Source organism: Canis aureus, chromosome 9, assembly GCF_053574225.1.
Source record: "Canis aureus isolate CA01 chromosome 9, VMU_Caureus_v.1.0, whole genome shotgun sequence".
NCBI classification, from domain to species: Eukaryota; Metazoa; Chordata; class Mammalia; order Carnivora; family Canidae; genus Canis; species Canis aureus.
In genome coordinates this window covers 21,032,473-21,058,584 of record NC_135619.1, presented here as the reverse complement: position 1 = coordinate 21,058,584, position 26,112 = coordinate 21,032,473, and the positions used below count along the sequence as shown (strand labels likewise).

General features: G+C 36.5%; 1 protein-coding gene and 1 long non-coding RNA gene across 6 annotated transcripts in view; one reads left to right on the top strand and one right to left on the bottom strand.

The window, feature by feature from the left end:
• LOC144320503 (uncharacterized) overlaps positions 1 to 26,112 on the bottom strand; it is a 60,691-nt gene that overhangs the window by 7,059 nt on the left and 27,520 nt on the right. The gene's annotated exons all lie outside the window — the stretch shown is intronic.
• The window catches only part of LOC144320501 (uncharacterized), a 140,451-nt gene that overhangs the window by 93,984 nt on the left and 20,355 nt on the right, over positions 1 to 26,112 (top strand). For 4 of the 5 annotated variants that reach the window (XR_013386100.1, XR_013386102.1, XR_013386101.1 and 1 more), the window contains exon 11: positions 8,850 to 8,983. The gene's annotated coding sequence lies outside the window, so the exon portion shown is untranslated. Of the gene's footprint in view, positions 1 to 8,849; positions 8,984 to 12,399; positions 12,553 to 26,112 lie in introns of those variants that run through there. The other variant, XR_013386097.1, reaches the window with a different exon arrangement.

The following is a 26,112-nucleotide window of genomic DNA, read 5'->3' as shown; positions in this document are numbered from 1 at the left end:
TCATTTATTCATGAGAGACACAGAAAGAGAGAGGCAGAGACACAGGCAAAGGGAGAAGCAGGCTCCCTGCCGGGAGCCCGATGGGAGACTCAATCCCAGAACTCCAAGATCTTGCCCTGGGTGAGAAGGCACATGATTGCTTAGCCACCCAGGGATCCCTATATCAACACAGGTTTCTACCCAATCATTCAGCTTCCCCCCCTCAAATGCAACCCACAAAGTTCCAGCCTCTGTTCTATACAGACACCCGTGTCAGAACTCTCTCCAGAGATTCTGCATCAAATCCCCTCCATGGCCCATGTGAGAGCCTCTCTCCACCCAGCCCCCACCAGAACTACCATCTACTGTGGAAAGCTGGAAGAGTTCTCCATTCTCAGCCTTGGTGCTGAAGTAGAAGGAAACAGGGCACAGGAAAATGTGCTCTCTACGTTCTAAACCAGAGTTCTGAACTAATTCTTCAGAAGATATTAATAGTAAGAGGCTCTGTATCACTGAAGGATGGATGTGCCATGGGTTAAAGGCTTTGGCAGGGAGGACTGGAGACATAACCTTTATTCATTCTGCCATTTCTATGGGAAAATGTGTGGCGTTCAAAACAACTGACCTACAAATGATCTTTAGGAACATAACTCACCTGGAAACTGGGGACTGCTTTTACAACCATCTCCAGCCTGTCAGGTCAAATAGATTACAGCCAAGACAGCAGCATTGATTTACAGTCTTGGCCCTGTTGCTGAACTACTTTCTAAATCACATTTTTTATTCTTAAAATGAGAGGCATAATGTGTCTGTTCTGACTACAAGGTTGTTGAGATAATAAGCACAGCTATTTCTGAGCAAATATGTCACAAAATTGACAATACTTGTGTGTTTACTATTATTCCATATCATATATCATGGAATGCACAACACATGTAACCAGTTATAGGGAAATAGTTTCTGAGATTAATTGGACCACCCCAAAAGTATCATGATAAGCTTCTTTTTTTGCCATTTGCTAGTTTTTTTCTTAGCAAAAAAATCTCTTTGTTGCTCTTAACCCTATATAGTATTTTTAGAATCTTAGCATTACCCAAAGCCTAAGTTTAGGTGTATTAATTGAGTGCATGACAATACATGTGTACATGTACACATTTTGAGAAGGTCTTAGAATTTGTCATTTCTCACAGTTCTCACAGTTCCAAAGGCTGGGAAGCCCAAGATCAAAGTGCTGGTAGAACCAATGTCTGGTGAAAGTCCACTTCCTGATTCATAGTTGGCTGTCTTTTCAATAGGACCTTACAGGGTGGAAGGCCTAGGGAGTTCTCTGGGTCTCTTTTATAAAAACACCAATCCTGTTCATAAGAACTCCACCATCCTGACCTAAGCACTTCCAAAAGGCCCTACTTCCTGATTGCATCACATCAGCATTAGGATTTTAACACGTGAATGGTAGTGGGGGCCGGGAGACAGACATTCAGACTATAGCAAAAAGATAATCCTAAAACTTGCTATTTTGTTGCCTATGGGCCACTTATCAATTTTACATCTAACCAAGGTAATTTATTCCAACTTTTTTTTTACTTCTTAATGTCTTCTCTGAGGGATTATATACAGCCTTGCTCCTCAAATGTTCTTGGAATGAGTTTTCCCCTTATATTGGTTCTCATTTAATAATAAATTGGATAAAATCTCTGACAGGTATTGACTCATATTTGTAAGAGCCATGTTTTTATCTTATTGAAGATTGTATTTTTATAAAAGTGAGAAGCAAAAAAGTAGATTCGTCTTGAGAGCCTTATGAGCTTCAGGAAAAATAAACACTGAACATTTGCAACTGTCCTTGAGTTTCCACACAGTAATTACTGTCTTTGTGTCATAGAAGAATACAACAGGTGTCCTACCCTCAAACATATCCCATTTAATTGCCATTGATTGGTTTATTCTTATGTTCCAAATGCTCTCTTCAAACAGCACCTGGCACATAGTAGGTATTCAGTAAATATTTGTTGAATAAAAGAACCAGTAATGTCTAACTCTTATAACAATTTGCAAGGCAGATACTATTATTCTAATTTTACAAATAAGAAAACTGATGCACAGAAAGGATAATTGGTTTGCCTATAGCCACAGTGAGTAAGTGGTAGAGCAAGGATTCAGATCCACATGTCTGGCTCCAAAACCTGCTCTCTTTACACTGTGCCAGACAGAAATACAAACCCCAACATTTCCATTTTCAATAAAAACCAACAGGGAGTCTCAGAATGTCAAAACAAACAAAAAATACTACTTAAATATGAGGCATTAAAATTACAGATCTTGAAACTAGGAGATCTCAGGCTTCCTGACTCTTGTACTTTCTCACAACCTCTCACCTTCACCTGGCTTTGGCCCACAATGACCTTCAAACTGAGGTATGGACACAAAGACTTTCCAGAGTGGTAAGTAGGCTCAGATACCTTCAGAGTAAAAACGTCTAGTTCTAAACCTCCACAAACTTATTCCTAAAGCTGACCTGCCTGCAAATTGCTATCTGGCAATTATTCCTCCCTTTCTCACCTTTTTTCCACTTTACAAAAGAAAGATACACTCTCCCCTATTCTAATGGTATATTTGGTGTATGGTACCAGGGTATAAAAATAAAAATCAAAAATAGGAACAAAGCTAGAGTGTACTTTCCCTCTTAAAGTAAAGCCAAAGAAAGCTTCAAAAAGAAATATCCAGGGCAACCTGGGTGGCTCAGTGGTTTAGCGCCGCCTTCAGCCCAGGATGTGATCCTGGAGACCTGGGATGGAGTCCCATGTTAGGCTCTCTGCATGGAGACTGCTTCTCCCTCTGCCTGTGTCTCTGCCTTTTTCTCTCTGTCTCTCATGGATAAAGAAATAGAATCTTTAAATAAATAAATAAATATGTCATAATAAAAAAATTCAAAACGATGTAGTTTAACAAAAAGAAATATTTAGGAGCACCTTGTTTCATTCAGGAGACATATTCAAGACAATTATCTATTCATCCGTGTCTTGTTTTATCCACCTCTCTACCTATCAATCAATCATCCGTCAATCAATTAACCTATCTTAGATATGGAGGTGAGAAAATTGTTAGGCAGATTTATGACTGGATGAATTTTAAAATAAAATTATATATTTTCTGATGAAAAGTAACCGTGATTGGCTGATTAGTTTAACAATGATGCCTGATTATCTGAAGGACATGTTCTATAAACTGAATGAGCTAAATCTATAGCTCCAAGATTTGAATAAAAATACATTTAATGTATGTATATTATATAAAATAAGCCATAAAACACATCCTTTGCAACTACTTATTTTTATGATTTTTAAGCCTATGGTAAATGTTTTTAGATTTCAACTTTAAAATATACAAGAGGTATAGCCAGTGTTTCAAAATTCTTTTGAGAACATGAGAACAGAAAGGTTTAGAGAAAAGTGCCTAGTCCCCCTCTTCAGCTACTTGCTTATACATGTCTCACCTACCTTGTCCTGTTGCATTTCACTGCCAGCCAGCTAGAAATATCTACCCTATCTTCTATCTCCTTGCCTAAGCTCAGGTCTTAAGCACTGCTGGAGAGAAAAAAAAAATTAAACCCTTCTACCATAGTTTTGTGGCATTCAACTTGGACTGAATCCTCCATGCTGCTTGGCAATTTGTGTGTGTGTGTGTGTGTGTGTGTGTGTGTGTGTGTATTTTAGCTTTCTTCTATTGCACACAGCTACCATACAAACATTTTTCAAGCTCTTCAAACTGCAAATCCTCCCACCATCCCATCCCCCAACTAGTGTACTTTCTTTGGCTAAATTCAGACCCACCCTCATCTCTGTACGGTTGTTCTTGGGACTCTATCCTCTCTTGCCTCCTCGGGGATCTTTTTTCTTTCAATTATCCAACCCTCTTACTCTTACTCCATTTTCAAATTCTTCTCATCTGAATTTGAACACGTACCTGTCTCACTCCTTAAAAGAAGCAAACAAACACAACAGAAAATAAAAACCACATATGCCTTTCCCAGATCCCTTACCTATCTGACACCATATTGTTCTACTCTCCTCACACTCACTTCCCTGAAGTAGCTCTCCTTCTCCACAGGCTTGCCACCTACATACTTCTCTTGATTCTTAATGAAGAATCTGCCCTCACCATTCCAAGGAGGCTGCTCCCTCCAAGGTACTGACAACTAACTACCTTATTATTAAATCCTGTCTTCAACTCATGACAGAATGGCCTCTACTGAGCATTTCCTTCTCAAAACATTTTCTTTCCTTAGATTACTTAACACCACACCCTCTTGATATACCTCTTACCCATGTCTTCAGTCATTCTCAGTCTCCCTGGCCAATTCCTCTTCTTCTGTCATTTATTAAAAACCACTGTCCCTAAGGATCACACTATAAGACTCTTTATGTTCATCCTGAGCAAACAGATCAGTTTCCATGGTTTCCATTTCCACCTTTAGGCTGATAATGCTCAAACCTGCATCTTTCATTCAGATCTCTTTCCTTAGCTTTAGCCTTATGTATTTAACTACCTCCTAGACAGTTTCAATTATCTACATGTACCTAAAACTTAACATGCCTGAAACTGAACCTATATTTCTACCTCATCCTGATCCTCCTTCTTCAGTAAATGGTACCATGTAGTCCATTAAGATTCCTTAAGACTCCATTAATACTCGTGGGAGTCACCTAGGACTAACACCTTGGTCTTTTGTGTACTTCATGTCCAATGAATCACCAAGATCTGGACATTCTTTCTCATAATGATCTCTTTAACCAGCCCATAGTCTCCAATACCCACAGCCACATCTCTGCTTCAAGTTATGATTATCTCTTACTAGGCTGTTGCAACCAGCCTTGAATCTTCTCCACCTGTTTCTCACCCTACAAAAAGTGGGTGTTCTAAAATACAAATCTGGTTATATAGTTTCTTTCCTTAAAAGCTTTCAATGACTATTCAGCATTCTTGCATCTTATTACTTTTCCTATTTTAATTAATCTTTAAGGATAAATTCTAAACCCTTTGGCATGACTTTCAAGGACCTTCTGAACCTGGCCTCTGCTCACCGTGACAGCTTCAGCTCTCCCCACTCTCTCCTCCAAAGTGCTTCTAAAGCACTTATAGTTCCAAAATCTATCATGCTTGCCTGCTTGAGTACTCCTATCTTCTAGCTCTCTTACATTTAAATTAAGGTTTCAGCTCAAATGCTTCTCCTTCTAGAAAAATTTTCCTTAAATCTCAAATCTGGGTCTATATCTTATCTTATATGTTTCTGGGACACATTGTTCTAAGTATATTATAGCACTTACTCTATATTGATTTGTAACTGCTTATATGTCTATAACCCCAAGAGCAGAGAGACAAATGTATAAGGCTAGGGTACAACCATTGCCTGGCACATAGCAGGCATTCAACATGTGTTTACTTACTGAATGAATGCATAAAATTACCAAAACTTGAGGAATGGCTTACAAACCTGTTTAGTGAATAAATGCTAAGTTTTCAAGATCCTGTGAAACTACCAACCAGAGAGAAAACACACAAGCTTGATGGAAAAAAAAAAATGTTATGGCCAATCTCTTCAGCAAAAGGTATCAAAACCTATGTCCTTACCTATATCCAAATAAACTTATCTCAAACCTAAAGGAGTCAAAAGAAACTAAAATTTCCACTTTTACTAATTCATTCAACAATGAATGGTCACCTAACCCTGTCCTCATGAAGCTTCAGTCCAACATTTGCTCCATGAAATCTGTTGAATCTTGGACAAAAGCTAGGCTATCTTCAGCTTTTCAAATTTTGTTATTTGAGCCATCTAGGAGCAACTGTTTTTATACTAGTAGCAATATTTTTTAAATAGCATTTTTTTCCTTATATGTCAGAAAACCCAAGTTGAAAATAAAATTACATTTCTTAAAACTTCCATGCTCCCGATCTTTTTCTCCTTTTCAGCTGTGCCAGAGGCATGAACTTTTATATCCCCAGCTCCAGTTAGGAAGATGATTTATTAAACACACTTAAATGAAAGATGACTTGGTGTGGATACACATGGATTCACAGTCCATGCCCTGAGGCAGTTTTAGTACCAACTTTCTAACTAATTCAGAAAGGAAAAACTTCTCTCATTATTTCAAGATAAATGACTGAACCTTCTAGCTCTTGTCGGTCTGCAACAAAAGTATCAAAACTAAAAATGGAGATTCTGTTGTTCACATTTTCCTCTAGACTTCACAATGTTTGCCATATGAACCAGGTGCAAATTACCAAATAATGGTACCTTTTGGCACTTTTAGGTAAAGCCTCCAATATCCATTGTATTGTATCAAACTCCTTTCTTTACAGTGATCTCTGTACAATATCATAACTCAGAAGTTAAGTTGGAGAAATTATTTTCAATTTTTTCCTTTGGTTCAAAAAATCTACTTAAATCAAATTAAAAAGTCCTGATAAAAAGACAAATATTTCAATTTCACTTAGGAAAAGCCCTCGGCCCATTCTTGTGCACAGAGAACAGAAAGTGACCCAAAGAGTTGTCTCAGTTTAGTGACAGAATTTGCACACATGTATTTCATATCCTTAAATTGACCCTAAGAGGTTAGCCTGAAGAGTCAGCAATGTTAAAATGGGGTCTTAAAGGAAACGTATTCATATAACTGAATAAAAGGAAGATGTCATTCTTTCATCATTGCTATGAATAGAGAAGCTATTTTTCAATGATATGCATCCTTTACAATGAAAAATAATTTGTACTGAATTCAGAAACTGTAGTGCTTTGTTTGACTTCATTGATTGTATAAAGGACCTGTTTATTTGAAACAGGTGGAGCTCAATGAATTGAAATAGTCCAATATCTTTCCTATGGTGAAAAGTAAATTTAAATTGCAAAAAAATTACTTCCTTTCCAAAAATTCCCAAGATTTTTGCTCCTGATCATGGTTCAAAATTCCATGTAGGTTTGGTCTTCATTGTTTCAGAGAAGTCATAAACGGAAAAGTTATCCTTATGTTAAGAAATATCAGCATCCCAAATACCAAGATACAGATATGGTTAGGCCTGTGACACTTGTGTCCTTTATGTCTAAGAGAAATTAGGTAAGAATTAACAAGTGTATATAAGTAACAAATTTATCACCTATACAAATGCCTTATATGCTGGAAATTAGAGAACTTTTTCCTCAGAAAGATGGTGCTAGGATTAAATACCTAGCTTATACATAACAAGACAAAAATAGGATGAACATATGTTTTTTAATTTAAATTCAATTTGCGAACATATAGCATAATATCCAGTGCTCATCACATCATGTGCCCTCCTTAAGGCCTGTCATTCAGTTACCCTATCCCCCAACCCACCTCCCCTTCAGCAACCCTGTTTGTTTCCCAGAGTTAAGAGTCTCTTATGGTTTGTCTCCATCTCTAATTTTTCTCCATTCTATTTCCCCTCCTTCCATTATGGTCCCTTAAACTATTTCTTATATTCCACATATGAGTGAAACAATATGATATTTGTCGTTCTCCAATTGACTTATTTACTTAATATAACATTGCTCCATTTCCATCCATATCAATGTAAATGGTATATATTCATCCTTTCTGATGGCTGAGTAATAATCCATTTTATATCACATCTTCTTTATCCATTCATCTGTCAAAGGACATCATGGCTCCTTCCACAGCTTGCTGTGTCCACAGCAGGTGGGTGCAGGTGTCTCATCATTTCACTATATCTGTATCTTTGGGGTAAATAAACAGTAGTACAATTGCTGGGTCATAGTGTATAGTTCTATTTTTAACTTCTTGAGGAACACTGAGGTGCAGGTGTCTCATCTTTCACTACATCTGTATCTTTGGGGTAAATACCCAGAAGTTCAATTGCTGGGTCATAGCACAGTTCTATTTTTAACTTCTTGAGGAACCTCCATACTGTTTTCCAGAGCAGTTATATCTACTTGCATTCCCATCAACAGTGTAAGAGTGTTCCCTTTCTCCACATTCTCACCAACATTTGTTATTTCCTGTCTTATTAATCTTAGCCATTCTTACTGGAGTAAATGGTATCTCTTTGTTGTTTTGATTTGTATTTTCCTAATGGCAAGTGATGTGGAGCATTTTTTCATATGTCATTTGTTGGCCATTTGTACGTCTTCTTTGGAGAAATGTCTGTCCATGTCTTCTTCAAGCCCATTTCTTAACTGGATTGTTTGTTTTTTGGGTGCTGAGTTTGATAAAGAATGAACATGCTTTAAAACATAGAAAGAGGGATGCCTGGGTGGCTCAGTGGTTAAGCGTCTGCCTTGGGCTCAGGGCATGATCCTGGAGTTCCCAGGATCAAGTCCACATTGGGCTCCCTACATGGAGCCTGCTTCTCCCTCTGCCTATGTTTCCACCTCTCTCTGTGTGTGTGTCTCCTATGAACAAATAAATTTTAAAAATAAATAAAATAAATAAAACAGAAAGATTGTGGCAGCAGTGCAGTTCTATAGGTTCATATCAAAACTAAAATGAGCAAAGAATGCATATGAATCATTTGTACAATTCATTTATAAACCACAAAAATTGTGAAAAAGTAGTGAATAAAAATAAAATTATTAATAACTTAAATGTTTTCAGAGTGGTTCTGGTTTGTATACTCCTTTTTATTCTCCAGTGGCATGAAAATACTTAAATGTTAGAAAAAGGACAGAGGAAGAAAACAGATCCACTGTAAATAATTCAAATAAAGGGAGAAAAAGGTGGTCAGCAATCTTTACATATTTTTTTCAAAGTTACTTAGATAGCAAAGCAATTTAATTGTGGTTTCAATGTACTTTAAATTCAAAAAGGTAAGACATATATATATTTTATATAATCATTCAGAGGCAGCAGCAACCAGGCAGCCAGAGACAAATGTGGAAACCACAGGAGAGAACAAGAAGAACAGGACAACCTCCTCCAACTGATAGAAAGTGACTCAGCTGGAAGAGACATTGCAAACATCAAGAGATAGAGAGGTAGGTATTCATGGTAGGCATAATAATGGCAAAGGGAAAATAAGGTTGCAGGAGAAATTGAGGTCGTTCATCAGCTGACTTCAAGATAGGAGACTGTCGTAAATTATCTAGGTGACCCCAATGTCATCTAAAGGGTCCTTGAAAGTTAAAGAGGGACATAGAAGAGGAATTGTTTTGGAATGATTCAATATGAAGAAAGCTTGCCCATAATTACTGGCTTTGAGGATGGAGTAACGGGACCAGGAACCAAGGAATTGCAGATGGCTTCTAGAAGCTGGAAAAGGCAAGAAAATGAATTTTCCCCCAAGAACTTCCAGAAAGGAATGGAGCTCTGGTGACATCTTGATTTTTTGTTCAGTGAGAACTGTTTCAGACTTCTGACTACCAAACTACAAAATAATAAATTTGTGTTGCTTTGTGCCATTAAATTTTTGGTAATTTCTTAGGGCAGCAAGAGAAAAACTAATACATAGTACTTCACAGTAAAGACTATGGTGGAAAGGATTCCCAAGAGGTCAAGAGGGATAAATTCAAAATGCCATAGTAGAAAATAAAAGAAGAAGAAAAGTTTTAAAAAATAGCAGAAAGAGGACAAAAACAAAAGAATTTATGAATCTCAGCAAAACTACTTTCACCTGCAATAGATATAACAACAAAGGAAGGACAGACTACAGTAAAGAAGTAGAAGATATTATACAATGTCCTTCACATGGCAAGCTTCAACAAATACTTGATACATTGCTTTTGTAAAAATAGGAAAGCAAAGTAAGTAAGAAGTGAAACTGAAGGGGCCCCTGGGTAGCTCAGTCGGTCAAGCATCTAACTTATGATTTTGGGGTCAGGTCATGATCTCAGGATTATTAAACCAAGCCCCATATCAGGCTCTGTGCTGGGCATGAAGCCTGCTTAAGAGTCTCTCTCAGCCCCTCCCACCCTTATCCACTTCCCCCCAAAAAAGTGAAACTAGAAATGGATAACACAAAGAAAATAATTTTTTTAAAAAAACACTATCTAGAGCATTTTTTTAAAAGAGCATTGTTTTTTTATGGGGTCTAGACTTTATCAGGTGAAAACTGGCCAGAGAAACATCAAAAGCATGAGTAAATCCCAACCATGACATCCAAAGTAGCATGTAATTGCACAGTATTTGAAAAAAGATATTATTTATTCCACACCTTATGAAAATGACCTTAATGAGAAACCACAGTTTTAAATATCAGATGACTGAACTTAGGTTTTCTTGTACTAGTCTCTTCAGAGTCACATATCATCACGTGACATAAAGAAAAATCTTACATGATTTGCTATGGTTTTCAAGTTTTTATTTAAATTCCAGTTAGGTAACATACAGTGTCATATTAGTTTCAGTTGTACAATATAGTGATTCAACACTTCCATACATCACCCAGTGCTCATCACAAGTGCTCTACTTAATCCCCTCACCTATTTAACCTATCCCCCCACCCACCCCTCCTCTGGTTAACCATCAGTTTTGTTCTCTATAGTTAAGAGTTTGTTGATTGGGTTTGCCTCCCTCTCTTATTTTCCCCCTTTGCTCATTTGTTTTGTTTCTTAAAGTCCACATATGAGTGAAATCATATGGTATTTGTCTTTCTCTGACATATTTCGATAAGCATAATACTCTCTAGCTCCATCCCTGTCACTACAAATGGCAAGATTTCATTCCTTTTTATGGCTGAGTAATATTCCATTGTGTGTGTGTGTGTGTGTGTATGTGTGTACTACTTCTTTATTCATACATACATCAGTTGATGGACACATGGGCTGTCACCATAATTTGGCTATTATAGATAATGCTGTTATAAACATCGAGGTGCATGTATCCCTTCCAATCTGTATTTTTATATCCTTTGGGTAACTATTTAATAGTGCAATTGCTGGATCGTAGGGTAGTTCTATTTTTTAACTTTTTGAGGAACCTCCATATTGTTTTTTAGAGGGGCTGCACCAGTTTGCATTCACACCAATAGTGCAAGAGGGTGTGATTAGTATATTGATGAGAAAATATAAACAACCTTTGGAGATGTGACTTTTCTTCAGTTAAATAAGGACGATTAGCCTCTCTTAATGCTGTGTTCAATGATAAGACCTAGCCTAAGATATTTTATGATTTCAAAAAGTCAGTCAATTAATGTTTGAAGAATTCTAAGACACTATTTCTCACATCAAATGATTTAGCTGTTAACTAAAGGTAAACAAGAAATTCCACAGAAAATATTAAGAGATATGTTGGCAAGTTAATGATGCTATTAAAAAGTAAAGTTCAAACTGTAATATGTGGAGTTATTTTAGAATTGACTATCCCAGCTCCAGTCATGATGGTAACTTTTAAGGATAATCAAGTAAACAAAGGTATATTCCTATTGATTCTGTTTTACATAAGTGTAGAAAAGTCTTTGAAAGTAATGCCAAAAGCACATATTGATTTTTTTTAAACATATGTTTGTTAAAAGATTAAGCCATCAGGAAGATAATTTATATCTAGTTCTTTGGTTATTTAATATTTCTTTCTCAAATAAAATAGAAACAAAAAGAAAATAGCTTCTGTTTCTGCATTATTTCTGAGGTAACAGTGAGGTTTTAAGAAGACGTCTAATAAGGTGTGACTTGAAAAAGAACAATCCATAGGATCTCAATGATAGATTAATGCTGGGAGATAAAGAATTCCTCTGTACCAGCAAAACTCGAGCATCTCAGAGAAGAAAAAGCCCCTAGAAACCCCTCGATCATGTTCTAATGTCCAGCAAGAAATCCTGCCACCACTTGCTGACAGGTTGTCATCCAGACTACAGTTGAACATCTGCAGTGAAGTAGAGCTCACCAACTCCCAAGTACCTACTATTTCACTATTTGTCCCAAATTTAACTTCTACCCATATTCTCAGTTCTGTTTTCTAGAAACCAAACTCATGTCTAATCCTGCTTTCCATATCATATCTTCAAATACTAGACGCCAACTATCAAATTCCCCTACTGAGTCATCTGTTCCTTTTTAAAGTCAAGATGTACAGGGCAAGGGTATGTGTACAAGTCTATTATGTTGGACCTTTCTACGTAATCTGATGATTAGTTAGTACAATAACTTGTTGATGCACACATCAAATGTGTGCTGAGTGCCTACAAGCTTCCTGACAAGAAAGAAAGACAAGTTCCCTGTCCTCATGAGGCCTAAATTGGCATAAGTTGGACAACAAACAAATAAACAGGTAAACAAATAAAATAAAAAGATAATGAAGAGTAAAAACCTACTCATTAGAGAGAGAATTTTTAAGATAAGAGGAGGATGAAAATGAGCTAGATATGCAAGGAGCCAGGGAAGAGAACTTGAGGAAGGTAAGTGTAAAGACATGGAGGTAAAAAAAAAAAAAAAAAACTTGCTTTCTTCCAATATTCCAGATCAGTCCATCTAAAACATCAGTATGAAAGAAGCTGAAGTAGCAGAAACTGACATAGGAGAAGCAGACAGACCCACACCATAGCATGGAGTATGGACTCTATTCTATGTAAAATAGGACTCTATTCTATGTACGATCTTTTTTGAACACCAATAAAAAATAAATTTATTCTAAAAAACACTTTTGAATAAATAACAACAAAAAAAATCACCAAATTACAAAGTCATTGCAACAAATACACCTAAAGAAACACAGCGGAACACTCCCAATGAAAAATGACCAAAGTGAAAAGAAATAAACCACACAACTTTAATTAAAACAATTATAAAAATAAAGAAAAAAATTAAAAAGACTTTCCAGGGAGGTGAAGCAGGAGGCTAGTGCCGGGCGGCCAGAGGTGGCCAGAGATCCACACCCTCGAGCCATAATCGTGAGCGATTGTACGAGGGCCACGAAGGGGTCGGCCAGAGACCCCCGGAAATGTAAGAATTGTAAGCAGGAAAGATAAATAATTCATTTGCTATTTAAAATACCATGCTGGTTGCCTTGTGGAAAATGGATGAGGGGAGGGCTAAAGCAAAAACAGAAAGATGATTTAAGAGGTTCTTGAAGTGAAAAATGATGGAGACTTAGCTAAACATAGCAGTAACAGAGATTGAAAGGTGTGAAGAGATCTGTAGCATGTGACTGGAGAAAGTACAGATAGGAGCTTTTGATGGTGGATGTGGATGGTGAATAAAGCATGACTCCAGGTTTCTAGTTGGAGTGACTCTGGACAGCAGATGAGAAGAGGAGCCAACCAGGAAGAGGTTTCAAGTACGCAAATGGGCAAATGGATATGTAGATCTGGAGCTCAGAGAGATCTAGCTGACGATGTAAAATATGGGAGTTATCAACACATAGATGGTATTTAAAATCACAGAAATAATAAGATAACCTAGGGCACCTGGGTGGCTCAGTCAGTTAAGTGTCAGACTCTTGGTTTCAGCTCAGGTTGTCATCTCAAGGTTGTGAGATGGAGCCTGCATTAGGCTTCCTGCTCAGCGGGGAATCTGCTACTCTCCCTCTTCCTCTGCCCCTCCCCCACTTGCTCAGTCTCTCTCTCTCTCCCTCTCTCAAATAAATAAATAAATCTTAAAAAAAAAAAAAGAAATAAGATAAACTAGAGAGAAAGTTTAGAGAAAGGAATGTGAGAGCTCAAAACTTACTCTTGAAGAACTGCAACACCTACAGTTAAGGACAAAGTACAAAGGAAGCCAGTAAGGAAAAAGGAGAGCCAGGAGGGTGTTTGAAAAAGGAAGAAGGGGCCAACTGTGTTAATGGTGTTAAAGAAGTGGAGCAAGATGAGAGCAAAATGTCCATCAGCATCAGGGAGATGGCTGGTGACCTTGATAAAAGCAGTATCTGTAGAATAGTAGAACTAGCAGCAGGTGAAGTGGTTTTAGGAGTGGATAAAAGGTGAGAACGTGAAGTGAGGGATGTAAAATACTTTCATGCAGAAATGGAGAAAAGAAAGGGGATAGCGGCTAGAAGGGATGTGAGATGTGAGGCCAGGGAAGGGTTTTCTTCCTTTTTTTTTTTTTTTTTTTTTTTTGCTTGTTTGTTTCCTTAAGATGGACACGTACATGCCATAAAAACTAAAATTCAGTGATTAAAGCACACTTGACATGCTCCTGCTCTAGGCCAATGGTTTTCAAACCACTTTCAACAGAAGGCTGGATTTCTGGGACAGTGCCTTCCTTATGTCTGCTCCAAGAAGCAAGGCAGTCCTCCCTCCCTAACAATAAAAGTAATGCAAATTTAATTCATTTTATATCTGGGGATTTAGAATAAGATGCCATTTGAAAAATCACTGATCTGAGGAGAGCATAGGGCAGCCAAAATATTTACCATTTTGGCCTATTAATAACAGAATACCTGATGAATCTGTAGATGGTATATACTCTTAATTATGTCACAAAATAGTTCTTCAGGCAAAACATGATGATAAATTGTACCTGTAGCAAAGTCTCAGGATGCTAAACAAGTTTGTCATTGTTTCACAGTCTCTTAGCAATGATAAATTAAGTAGCTTCTTTTTACTAAACTCTTTAGGAACTTCAGAATACTCAAACCTTGATTTTCAATAATTTTAATTAATATATCCCAGAGTCAATAGGTTTAATAAACTTGAGACATCTCAAACCTGTTTTAATAAAATTGACTTACAAAATAGAAAAAAAATTTCATATAAATATTGACAACTGTGCAGACTAATTCTCTATGTATTCAGTAAATATAACTTTTTCATAAAGAGATTTCCTGAGTTATAGATATGCAAAGTAAGACGTGAGCAATAACGGTGTTTATTTTTTTAACCACTTGAGAAAAGCAATGAGTAGGATTAATAGGGAAAATGGATAGATTTGTGAGAAATTTGTTGCTAAATTAGTGAAAAAAAGTTATTTTTCCAAAGGATATTTACAATGTTTATGACCTTCAGTAAACTATTATGAATTCATTGTGCTGATTACTAAATATTTGCACCAATTTGATATTATACCACTCTGGCTCCCTTTCTCTACAACAGGATTTCTCAACTTTAGCACTAACATTTTGGGCTGAATTAATCTTTGTTGTGGAGGACTGTCTTCTATATTGAGAGAGTTTAACAGAAACCCTGGCCTATATCCACTAGATGCTAATAGCATTCCCTACCCTAAAGTCACAGCAACCAAATACGTCTCCAGACTGCCAAATATCCCTTTAAGGTCAAAATCACTCCCTCCCACTTGAGATTTTGCTCTACAAGATAATGTGATTTCTTATCCTGGAGTTAAGCCCCTATTTTCATAATTCTCAGGAAGCCACTTGGGCTCCAACTGAACAAAATAAAGGTATTGTGACATTCAGAACCAAATGTTCATGTAACTGTAATAGAGGGAAGCAAATATATCTCAAATGTGACTACATAGCATGACAAGTGGCTCAAAAACCCAAGCAGAAAAGTACAAAATCTAAAACAGGTTGATGCCTTATAACTAAAGCTTCATCATAAAAGATCCAGTTATTGACCTTCATATGAGGAAAATGGTAAATAACACTTTTTGGAGTGCTGCTCTAAGTCCTTCCATTAAAATCAGCAGTGTGGCAAAGCTACATGAAAAACCTTGTCAAGACATTAAAGGCAGGCAGATCATGTTTGGCTGTATTCATTTTATATGTTGTTGTGCATTATGTTACCAGTTTTTAAATGAAATGCCAGTGAGAAAAATACTAAAAGGGAAATGTTTAAAGATGGAGCTAAGCTGCCACCTAGAGAATATAGAAATGGCAGCATCTTAGCCTTCTACTGATGAACAATATTGTCCTATGAACTAAAAACAGATCAAATTTAAAATTTCAAAAGCGATATGAAATTCTAATGTCACACTCTTTTAAGTTAGCTAATTATTCATAAAATATTGAACTTAATTTTCTTTGTTGTACTTTTAAACATATCAAAGAGATTATCTTTTAAAAGTTCAAAATAATTCTGAAGTGGTCATTGCTGAACAATAGCGGGGTGCCTACACAGAAAATACTATACTGTTAATGCTGCAATAAAGGCTTGATCAAAATTTAAGTGTTTTTTTAAATTTCCAAGTAGAAAACTTAGTATTGAAATGATTTGGAAGAATAATGAATGAGATCAAGTGATAGACTTTTCAGTGTTTATCACCTTTCCTAACAATCATTGTTTCAAATGAAGCCAATTAGTGAAACAATTATGGTAACTAATATCCAATAGAATCATTAACTGGAGGGAAGGGAGTGCTACTTAGGCAACCTAACAGAAGTGAAATATAAAATATAAGAGAGGAAAAAGCCTGGTGGGAATAAGGCAACTAAAAATAACCTGACTCTGAGCTAAAGCATAAAGCTGAGCTACAATTTCTGGGAAAATATGAGTCTCCTTTTCTAAATGTAATAGTATAATTGAATACTCATTAGGTTCTCCAGACCATAAACCACCGCCTGGTTAAGGTAGCCATTTGGGAAGCTGCATGAACTCTTTTGGGCCATGAGGGTCCCATTTAGTAAATTACTACTTCAATGTACTGAATGATACCCTTGTGGCCTGGTAGTGGATTCCAAAAGAGCTTAATTTACACACTGGGAGAATCTGGTGCTCATTAGAAATGAGAAGTATATCTGCTCACATATCTGCAGAGAAGAGAAAAATACTATACTCATCTGAAAAGGGGGTATTGAAAGGTGGCCTGGAGATAAAGTATCAAATTATCATGCAATGGCATACCCACATGACCTAGTCTATAACTGCTTACTACTTATGATGAGATTTTTTCTCCCTTTACAATTTGAGTTTCTGTTTCATCTCATATTAAATTCCCTACGTCATTGCTTTTGCAGTTTTGAGAGAAGAATCCTACTTTCAGCCTTCCCCGATGGTTTTACAGCGTCTTGGGTACTTTCAGAGATGCTTGTCTAATGGTCCACCACACCTGCATCCACCCATATAAGACAGTTAATAAAATCCAATTGTTTAGGGCTGAATTTACTCAAGCTATTTTTTGTCCTACAACATGAACTAATACTATGTTTTATTGAGATTTTTCACTTTTGAACTTGCTACTGTATCACAGCTTGGAAAAACATCTCAAGGTTTCTTTTTTCTGAAAATTATGTTTAGATATCTATGGGATTTGAATCATGTATATGAATTGCATCCTGCATCATTTTACCTAAAACTGAGCATTTACACAAGTAATCATTTTTATGATTAAATTCTTGCTTGTTCCCACATCAGATCAGTAAAGTGATATTTTACATATATATCTCTTAAAACACAGGCTTCTAATGATGACTCATACGTACTGAATAGCTTGGATGCAATTATAAATCTCAAATGATACCTATTTATATCACACAATTGTGGCATCTGCCTTAAAGTTATGTATTTGCCTATTTTTAGGTGATGTGAAATAGAACCACCTTTTATATGATAAATATATCTAATTTCTCCAATGTGCCTTTTGAATGAAAAAATAGGACATTTGTCATAATGGACACAGTCATAATGGGCCCCAAAAACATCTTTGTCAATGAATTTCTAAGAATTTTGGAAGAATGGAACAATAATATATAAGAAATATATAGTCGAAAAATTCTGAGGATCATTTCAGAAATGGTAACACCTCTTTATGTCAATATTCTCATTAAAAAGGCAACATTATAATTACTACAAATTACTAGATTTAAAAGCACAGTCCTGAAACTCACAGAGAATAAAAGCATTTGGAGGCTTGCCAATCTAGTGAAAGAGATCCACTCCAATTTCTCGGTTACTCAAGCTGGAGAAAATAATTTCTAACCAGTGAGCATCTACACAGAATATGTTTTTAGGCACTACACAGAATATGTTTTTTATTCATTTAAGAGTCAGAAAAATCCCCTTCTCAGCATTAAATGAGATGCCCCTATTTGGCAGATGAGTTTATGTCCTAGCTGTTATGTGAGTAGAGTCAGGAGTAGGAGTAGTAAAAAAGTCTTAGATGGAAGGGATAGCTTGTTCCAGCAGAGAGTGTGTTCAAAGACCCAGAGTAGTGAGGGAGTATTTTAACGAAGCCTAATGTTGTTGGAACAGAAGGCAAAGCAGATCTTTAAAGGCTTTAAGGTTATCTTAACATCTTAAGGTTTGGGGCCATTAACCTAAAGGCAAATAGAAGGGATGGAAGAGTTTTAGGCATGAGAGAAAAATGATCAAATGTGACATCCAAAGGATCATTTTGGCTTCAGAGACAGAGTAGTAAGACTCATGGCAAGGAAGTGATTACTCTAAGCCAGTAAAAGGATGATGATGGCCTAAATCAGGATGACAGTAGTGGCAATAAAAGGAAATGGATGTATTTGAGAGATATTTAAAAGTTATGCATGAGATTTTGTTACAGATTAGATATAGAAAATTAAAGACAAGGGTAATGGATAAATCCCAAGGCTCTAACTTAAAAAACTAGATAATCCTAAAGACTCAGGAAAGAATGCAATGGGGGCAAATCTATAGGAAGAGGGAGAAGATGGAATGATGATTTCAGTTATAAGCATGCTGATGTTGAAGTTCCTGATAAAACGTATTCAAGTGGAAATATCCTGAGGGATTTGGATATATAGGTATAAACTCAGGCAAGAAATACACTTAAGGGTAAATCAGCATATAAATGGTTATTGAAGCCGTGAAAGTAAATGAGATTCCCTGAAATTCTGTGTGATTAAGAACATGAAAGAGCCCCAAAGAACATTGAAACTTAAGGGTCAAGAGGAGAAAGATCCAATAAAGACAATGGTAAATGAGGAGGCATATTGCTAGATTGTTGTCCCAGAAGCCAAAAGAAGACAGTGTTTCAGAAAGCAGGATTTGATTAACAAAGCAAAATGTCACCCCAGATGAACAAAATTATGACTGATGTTTTCCCACTGCATTTAATAACACAGAAACCTTTGTTAAATCTAATTTAAGTATATTTGGGGATTCAGAGACTGGAATGCATTGTTATGAATTCAGCAGTAAAGACAAGGTGAGAATACAGGGACAAAAATTATGGATAACATCTTTTAAGAATTTTGGGTGTGAAGGGAGGAGCAATGTATGATGACAGCTAAAAAATAATACACATGTAAAGCAAGGAGTTTGGGAATTGATTGATAGTATTTCATATGGGTGTATAATCTCGGGCATCATCTGTGAATGACAAGATCTTATAGACAGTCAAGGACAAAGAATACAGTAGAAAGAGGTTGTGTGAAGGTTACTTTTTTCTTTTTTCAAGATTTTATTTATTTATTTATTTATTTATTTATTTATTTATTTAAGAGAGAGAGAGAGCAGAGCAAGAGAGAAAGAGCATGAGTGGGGGTAAGGGGTTGAGGGAGAGGAATGAGCAGACTCCGCACGGAGCAAGGAGCCCAATGCAGGGCTCAATTCCAAGACTCTGAGATCATGAACTGAGCTGAAGGCAGACATTTAACTGACTGAGCCACCCAGCCACCCCATTTTTTTAAAGTAGGCTCCACACTCAGTTTGGACCCCAAAGTGGGGCTTAAACTCACAACCCTGAGATCAAGACCTGGGCCACGGGGTGACTTCTATTTTCTCTGTAGAGCAGAAAAAAAATCAATGTTATTTTCTAAGAGGAAATAGGGAGAGGTAGGTGGAGAGATGAGAAAAGGGCGGGGGGAGGAGTTGAAATAATCATTGCGGAAAGAAAGAAATTTTAAGAGCCCGACAAGTTGCAAGATTTTCCCATGTGGCCAATAGACCTAGTACACAAGTAAAAATGATAATTGGATTCATCCAGATTTGTGATTTTGCCAGGTCAACAGAAAGACAACAGAAAAGAGGAATTGATGTGGTTATCAGAATAGAATCATTAACTATTAAAGGCAAACAGAATACGGACAGGGATAGAGAAAAGAGGGGCTGGGAAAAATAGAAAACAAGGAAGTGAAGGGTTTCAAGGAAGCCTAATGATACCTGACACGAGTTCTCCACTGTTCGGCTGCATCAATGCTACTCCCAATGCAAAATTTTCCTGGAGATTTACCAAGTATGATGAGGGGGAAGAGGTTATTTCCGGTTGAAGGATGTCTGGATAGGCCTACTGAGGAGGTGAACACAAGCTGCCTTAAATGAGTTACAGATGCAAGCTTCAGATAGATTTAATAGCACAGAGAGAGTCTATATGGAGCAAGTTGAAGAACAGAAAATAGTCTTTCTCATATGACAGGGATTTAAGTTTAATGGAGATAGGAGAAGTCCAGAAAGAGGTGAAGAATACTAATAGAGGAATAGTATAGTAAGGGAAAAAATGAAAATACACCTTGTATTTATGTTTTAGGGAGCTTTGGATTTTACTCTGTGTGCTAAAGAGCTATTAAAGACTTTTGACAAGCAGAATGACATGATCATTGCAACCTGTACTTTTGCATCATAATATTTGTAAAGATGGTAGAGAGTGTTTGAACTGTTTAACTAATGGACAGATTAGATGAATTCCTAGAATTTCTCTAAAATTAAATTTAGTACATGAGCTACTACTTTACCTTTAGAAATTAACATTCTTGATAATGAAAAACATTAAAGTCTCCATAAACAAATGTAATTGTTTAAACAATTCACAAAGCAATAAACAGCAATAAACAATTCACAAAGCAGAAATGTAAGTGGGTGACAAATTTAAAAAAAATGCTCAATGGAAAAAGCTAAAGCACAAGATTTTTCAGGAACCAATGATGTTCACCATTGCCAATGACTTGATAAGATGGATCTCATTAGTACTCATTAATGTATATTGGTATTATAATCTTGGCAGAGAGCAATTTAACAAGAGATATCAAGAACAATTTTGAAATATTTACTCCTTTTAACCAATATTTCTACTTCTAAAAGTAAAATCTAAGAAAATTATCAAAATACACTTAAATATTTATGCATTAAAATATTATTACTTACAAAAATTTAATATAAATCCAATCTCGGTTCAAGAGTTCTGTTCCTTAAGCTTTTCTTGCGTTTTCCAGGCAAAGTTATGGATTCTCTTCTTTACTTTCCAGGCAAAGTTATGGATTCTCCTTCTTTGCTAGGACACGATACTGTCCTACCTATGGTCTATTTTCAATATCCTTACACTTTCTTTTTATATTTTCTATGGTTTCCTCCGTCTGATTTTCTAATTTACCATTTCATTTTTCTTCAAATTTATCTTGCCATTTATCTCATTATTTATTTCAGTTATATTTTTTATACTTACATTTCCACTTGGTATCTCTTATTGGTTTCTTGTTCTTGCTTCATGTTCCTACTATGTCATCCCAGGTCTCCTGGAGGGTCTTTGGCATGGTTATTTCACATTTTTGGATCATTTGTTTCAATAAATCTGCTTTCAGTGTTAAAAAAAATACAACTCCCTTATTAGGGAGTGCTAAATAAGTTATAATAAATCTTATGATGAAATATAATTGGGCTTTTATAAGTGATGTTTACAGAGAGCATTTAAAGATGTAAAAAATGTCCATAATATAAAGTGAATAAAAACAGTGCAATATGTAAGAAATATAGACAGTATAACTTCAACTATGCAAAGTATGTGTGTGTGCACTCAAAAATATTAGAAGAAAATGTACTAGTCTTAACATCTCTTATATCTAGATTTAGGGCTTAAAGATCATTGTTATTTATTTTATGTTTTCTATGCATTATAGATTACTAATGACAAGAATTAAATCTATAATTAGAAAATATTTATGTTAAATTAATATTTATATTGTAAAAATGAACAGCCTTAGTATGAAAACAGCAACATTTATTGTTGCTAACAAAGAATTTTATTTCTACAAAACCCATGTAAATGTATCTCCAAAAGAAAATAGTATATCTCTCATTATTTCAGTTTTATTTTTTATTTTTTTTAAGATTTTTATTTATTTATTCACGAGAGACCTAGAGAGATAGAAAGGCAAAGACATAGGCAGAGGGAGAAGTAGACTCCATGCAGGGAGCCCAAAGAGGGACTTGGATTCTGGGACACCAGGATCACACCCTTTGCTAAAGGCAGATGCTTAACCACTGAGCCACCGAGATGTCCTGATTATTTCAGTTTTAGAAGTGAAGAGGGTAGAAGTGTGAGTAGACGTTTCTTCTCAGTGTCTCAAGAGTGCCATATGTATATAACATATATATAGGGGTCTTCCAACAACAAATGATTATGAATGATGACTCCATTTTCTCCCTGAATTTTCCGTGACCGATAAGAGCATTTCCCAACAGCATACACTCTTGAAGCAATGTTCCCTTTTCTCCTGATTTCTCCAAATCTGAGGTCACTCTTCGTCATGACGAGAAACTGCTCAAACTGTAACTATATCCCAGAGAGGAGATATATCTGAACCTCTAGTTCAAATAGGTCTTTGCCACCGGACATTAGGCAATGTCTAGGCCAAAAGACTGATCAGAATACCACAGGGCCATTTCTGCTGATAAAAAAATGAGAGAGGAGGTTCTCATTCTACAGACTGAAAGGGTCGTAAGACTATATAAACTTTATTAGGGAAAGTGGGCTGAATGTTTTCCTTGTTTTATAATTCTCCTTCATTGGAATGCTAGTGTTCAAACACACAAAATTCAATAGGTAAAAATAGAGGAAAAACTCCAGCCTTTTTGTCCAAACTTTGATTCCTTAAATCAAGTTTGGTAGATAAGAAAGAGCAATATTCAAAATTGTTCTGATGGAGGATACTTAGTGATTCTTCTTACTTTGACTTGTAAGCAAGTTTGTAAATTGTCTTTCTAGAAACAAATAGGCAGAGATATGAACTTGTTAGCAAAGAAAATGTGATTAAACATTCTTATCTACTGAAGTGCCTGTATCCCCTAATTTTATTTCAGAAAAGCAATCAATTTTACAATCATATTTTGCTTCTACTCTCCTCCAGAAGTTTATATATGCTCTCAATTTATATTATTATTTTATTATTCTTGATATGAAAGGATGATAATATTATCTCAGCTTTCATGGCATGCCCACCAGGGAAGCAGCCAGGTGAGGGGCACCCGGAGGACACAGTACCCTTCTTTTTTCTCCTAACAGTACAGACCACAAGGCAGGATTGGCTTTCACACTGGCTCCCCTTGCAGGCATGGGCCTTCCTGCCATCCCCAGGGCAGAGGCCTCCTAGGTACTTCCCTAAGTCAGGAGCTCCTGCAGCTGCTGGCAACCAGGCCTGTTTTCCTGCCAGGGAGTGGGGAGTAGAGCAGAAGAGCTTGGCACCCCTGTGGGAATAATTTTCCTCTCTCCCTCTCCTGCACAGCCTGGAGACCTTCTCAGGCTCCCCTCTCAATGGACACTTGCTATGCGCCATTGTCTATATATGTTGTCAATTTATACTATTATTTTATTATTCTTGACATGAAAGGATGACAATATTATGGTTCTCTTTTTAATAATTCATAAATGTCTCATGATATATTTCAGGACCCTTCCATCTTCTTTCTCAACATTTGCTTTGAGTGTAATAGTTAAATATCTCTTTATATGTTTCACTTTCTTCCATCTCCCTATTTATTTTAAAGTTCACCCAGAAAATCCTGCCAGCAATTGTCTCATGCCTCTGATAATTCACTTGCTTAAACAGAAACCCTATAAGCAAACAATAGTTGTTTTCATTCTGCACAACAAATCAAGTAGTATTCACTGAATTCATTTGTAACTTCCAGCCACAGACACTAACTAGATGAACATCCATTAATATGATTTTCATATGTCACCCAAATATCTTTCATTATCACATGAGGTGTGACTTGAAAAAAATTAGGCATATTTATTTGTATGTGTGGTTTCTGAAATTAAAGGCATAGTAGATATGGCTAATTCTACTTCTAACACAATATTGTATCAAAGCAACAGGAAATTCCCTGCTGCAAAGATTTCACCAGGAAGTTACAGGCCAAATAAAATCAGAGTTAAAACAATCACATACTGCCAAATCAAATATCATTGGAGAACTGAGACTTAGAGGCAGAAATTGAGAGAAAGTAACACTACATTTCCAATGAAATCTCCAAGAAATTTTTGTAACCTGGAGAAAGGCATAGCCAAATGAAAAGGAATGAGAAAAAATTACAGTGGAATGGAGTAAAGAAAGAAAAGACACAGGTCAATAAAAATAAATCATTTTACATCAGCTTTTGGTTCTCCTAACCCTAAAAATACTAGAAAATTTTGAATTTTTCCTATTTGGCAAATATGATCAGGTGCCAGCATTTAGGTTTCTTCAGAATCTCAGAGTATGGAATATTTCTACACTTTATCATGATGTTAAATCTAATATGTGTGTCTTTTACTTCTATTTTTCCCGTCCATGTCTTAAATATACATTCATATTATTTAATGTAGAGATATATGTATGCATACATATATGTGATATATATATATGTGTGTATGTGTGTGTGTGTTTGTATTGGGGATATGTAACCATGTGTGTGGGGAGGGGGCTGGGGACATCCCCAACACATAGGAGAAAGTGTCACTTTCCCAGCATATTGACTCTCTGGAAGGATCAGTCTTTATAATGACCATCCAGGAATATGTGGAGACAAAGCAGACCAAAAGCACTCTGAAGCGGCCCTAGGCCCAGCCAGCCAAGCTGACATCACATTGTGCATCATCATTCCATATCAGAAGACTCAGACAAGGCGAAGAATCTAATGATGCCAGAGTTAACTCTGAAAGATACAGTCACAGAAAATACAATGCACGTTAACACTGTGTATTCAAATCTGACATGAGGGACTACATAGATAATAAATGCCCAGGTAAAGAGAACAGGAAAATTATCCCAGAGGGGATGTTTAGAGGACTCAGCATTCATTTAGAAAAATATATGAGAACCTACTATGTGACAGGCAATAATCTGGGCATATGCAGCAGTGAATAAAGTTGACAAAATTCCCCAATGTTCTAAACTATACATCAGTATAGGAGACAGATAATAAACAAGATAAATACAGAGTAATAACAGCTTAGGAGAAAATAAAACCAGGAATAATCGATGTAGCAGATAGCCCCCAAAGATGACCACCAACAATTCCTCCTCTCCCTGTATTCACTCTCTTCTCCTTAAAAGATTGGGTCTATATTCTCCCTCTTTGAATCAGAACTGGCCTCATGACTAGCTTTAATGAATAGAAGAGGCAGAAACACCAGCTCCAGGCCTAGCCCTTATAAAACCTTGACAATTCTGTGTGGGCTCTGTTGGAATACAGCTGCTATGATGTAGGGAAGTTCAGACTATCCTTCTGGAGAAAGAGGCCACATGCATAGACCCTGGATGATGACACCAAGATGGAGATGGTGATGAGGGAGGAGAACCAAGATGCACCTTTACAGCACTACATACAGACACATTTGAGAAAAAATTATAAATAATGAATTACTGTTGACATAACTCAATAAATTTGGGGGTGTTTCTAATATATATGCAGTTTTAGGGAAAAGGTAACTGAAATGTCTAGGAAGAGAAAGTAAAAAAGGAAACTGGCAATTATCAAGATGAAGAACTACAATTTAACAGTAAGATCCTCTATACCTGTTCTGAGAGAAGAGCAAGGAAATCTTTAAATTATATAAGAAGAGAAAGCCTGAAGGTAAGCATACTAAATCCTACTGACCACTGGAAAGGAAAACATATGCTACATTTCTTTTTTTTTTTTCTTTTATAGATTTATTTATTTAGTTGAGGGAGAGAGAGCATGCGCTTGAGTGTGGGGAGGAGGGTAAAGGGAAAGGGAGACAGAGAATCTCAAGCAGATGCCATACTGAGTGCAGAGCACATCATGGGGGCTCAATCTCATGATACTGAGATCAGAACTGAGCTGAAACCAAGAGTCAGATACTTAAACAACTGGGCCACCCAGGCACCCCACATATGCTGCATTTTTAACCTTGGAGCTGAGAGGCAAAGAATGATCTTGACTCAGTTACAAGTAGCTTTAACTAAATATAGCTAGGGAGCCACAATTCTAGGAATGGTACCTGAGTAATTGTCATGCCTAGACCTAATCTCAATGATATCATCCTAAACCTCAAGCCCAAACTGGAATGAGACTCTGAGGAGTCTTCAGGGTGGTCAGTAAATTTTGCAGGTGTGAGGGATATGAAGCACTTGGGGCTAGAGAGCACAG